General features: G+C 46.1%; 1 pseudogene; it reads left to right on the top strand.

Annotated features, from left to right (window-relative positions):
• Positions 1–459: 459 nt before the first annotated feature.
• LOC141022315 (uncharacterized) lies at positions 460–2,718 on the top strand (annotated as a pseudogene).
• The last annotated feature ends 326 nt before the right edge of the window (positions 2,719–3,044 follow it).

Genomic DNA, 3,044 nt, shown 5'->3' with positions numbered 1-3,044 from the left:
TGATCTCCGCCGGGTCATTGTTGATGCAAGGAGACAGTGCGAAAGTCAAAAGGAGAAGCCGAAGTTCGATCGCATGTTAGAGGATCACAAAAAAGGTTTATACCCCAACTGCGAAGATGGCACACAAATCTCGGTACCGTACTGGAATTGCTGCAGTGGAAGGCAGAGAATGGTGTGCCTGACAAAGGATTTGAGAAGCTACTGAAAATATTGAAGAAGAAGCTTCCAAAGGATAACGAATTGCCCGACAGTACGTATGCAGCAAAGAAGGTTGTATGCCCTCTAGGATTGGAGGTTTAGAAGATACATGCATGCCCTAATGACTGCATCCTCTACCGCGGTGCGTACGAGGATTTGAACGCATACCCGGTATGCGGTGCATTGCGGTATAAGATCAGACGAGATGACCCTGGTGATGTTGACGGCGAGCGCCCTAGGAAGAGGGTTCCTGCCAAGGTGATGTGGTATGCTCCTATAATACCACAGTTGAAATGCCTGTTCAGAAACAAAGATCATGCCAAGTTGATGCGATCGCACATAGAGGACCGTAAGAAAGACGGGAAGTTGAGAGCACCCGCTGACGGGTCGCAGTGGAGAAAAATCGAGAGAAAGTATTGGGAGGAGTTTGCAGGTGACGGAAGGAACGTATGGTTTGGTTTAAGCGCGGATGGCATTAATCCTTTTGGAGAGCAAAGCAGCAATCATAGCACCTGGCCCGTGACTCTATGTATCTATAACCTTCCTCCTTGGCTGTGCATGAAGTGGAAGTTCATTATGATGCCAGTTCTGATCCAAGGCCCTAAGCAACCCGGCAACGACATTGATGTGTACCTAAGGCCATTAGTTGAAGAACTTTTACAGCTGTGGATTGGAAACGGTGTACGTGTGTGGGATGAGCACAAACAGGAGGAATTTGACCTGCATGCATTGTTGTTTGTCACCATCAATGATTGGCCTGCTCTCAGTAACCTTTCAGGACAGACAAATAAGGGATACCACGCATGCACGCACTGTTTAGATGACACCGAAAGTATATACCTTGACAAATGCAGGAAGAATGTGTACCTGGGGCATCGTCGATTCCTTCCGACCAACCAACAATGTCGAAAGAAAGGCAAGAATTTCAAAGGTGAGGCAGATCACCGGAAGAAACCCGCCAAGCGTACCGGTGATCATATACTTTCTATGGTCAATGATTCAAAAGTAATCTTCGGAAAGGGTCCCGGCGGACTATCTGTTCCGAATGACGCTGAGGGACGCGCACCCATGTGGAAGAAGAAATCTATATTTTGGGACCTACCCTACTGGAAAGACCTAGAGGTCCGCTCTTCAATTGACGTGATGCACGTGACGAAGAACCTTTGCGTGAACCTGCTAGGCTTCTTGGGCGTGTATGGGAAGACAAAAGATACACCAGAGGCATGGGAGGACCTGCAACGTTTGCACGAAAAAGATGGCATGCCACCAAAGCAGTATGAAGATCCTGCCAGCTACGCTCTTACCAAAGAAGAGAAGGAAATCTTCTTTGAATGTCTGCTCAGTATGATGGTCCCATCTGGCTACTCGTCAAATATAAAGGGAATAATAAATATGGCAGAGAAAAAGTTCCAGAACCTAAAGTCTCATGACTGCCACGTAATTATGACGCAACTGCTTTCGGTTGCATTGAGGGGGCCTCTACCAGAAAACGTTCGATTAGCCATTGTGAAACTATGTCCATTCCTCAATGCAATCTCTCAGAAGGTGATCGATCCAGAAATCCTACCAAGGTTAAGGAGTGATGTGGCGCAATGTCTTGTCAGTTTCGAGCTGGTGTTCCCACCATCCTTCTTCAATATCATGACGCACGTCCTAGTTCATCTAGTCGATGAGATTGTCGTTCTGGGCCCTGTATTTCTACACAATATGTTCCACTTTGAGAGGTTCATGGAAGTCCTAAAGAAATATGTCCGTAACCGCGCTAGGCCAGAAGGAAGCATCTCCATGGGCCATCAAACAGAGGATGTCATTGGGTTTTGTGTTGACTTCATTCCTGACCTTAAGAAGATAGGTCTCCCTCAATTGCGGTATGAGGGGACACTGGGTGGAAAAGGCACGCTAGGAGGGGACTCAATAATATGTAGGGACGGGCATTCTTGGTCTCAAGCACACTACACGGTTCTACAGAATTCCACCTTGGTGACCCCGTATGTCGATGAACACAAGAACATTCTGCGCTCCAAACACTCGGACCAGTGTGACGACTGGATTACATGTGAACACATCAGGAGTTTCGGCAGTTGGTTCCAAACACGTCTCAGGTGTGACAACACTATTTCTGATGACCTGTACTCGTTGGCGAGGGAACCATCTTCGACTGTAATGACTTACAAAGGGTACGAGATAAATGGGAATACATTTTACACGATTGCCCAAGATCAAAAGAGCACCAACCAAAACAGTGGTGTCCGCTTTGATGCAGCAACCAAGAGGGGAAAGGCCACATATTATGGTTACATAGTGGACATATGGGAACTTGACTATGGATATGATATTAAGGTCCCTTTGTTTAAGTGCAAATGGGTCAATCTGTCAGGAGGCGGGGTACATGTAGACCCACAGTATGGAATGACAACAGTGGATCTAAACAATCTGGGGTACACAGACGAACCATTCGTCCTAGCCAATGATGTGGCGCAGGTTTTCTATGTGAAGGACATGTCTACCAAACCAAGAAAAAGAAAAGATAAGGAAGCGGATACATCATACGGTGAGCCAAAGCGCCACATAGTTCTTTCAGGAAAAATAGGCATCGTGGGATTGGAGGGCAAGACAGACATGTCTAAAGATTATGAAAAGTTTCATGAAATTCCTCCCTTCAAAGTCAAGGCTGACCCAAGCATCCTGTTAAACGATGAAGATTATCCATGGTTACGGCGCAATAAGCAAAGGACACAAGCGAAGAAAAAGTGAAGACTTTCTATCCAGAACTATTATGATGATGCCTTTGATCTAGAATATCACTGCAGTTACATGTGAACAAAAGAAATCCCTTTGTAACAGAT

This window comes from Aegilops tauschii, chromosome 5 (genome assembly GCF_002575655.3).
Source record: "Aegilops tauschii subsp. strangulata cultivar AL8/78 chromosome 5, Aet v6.0, whole genome shotgun sequence".
Lineage (NCBI taxonomy): Eukaryota > Viridiplantae > Streptophyta > Magnoliopsida > Poales > Poaceae > Aegilops > Aegilops tauschii.
The sequence above is the reverse complement of the archived record's forward strand: the minus strand, read 5'-3'. Positions and strand labels throughout refer to the sequence as shown.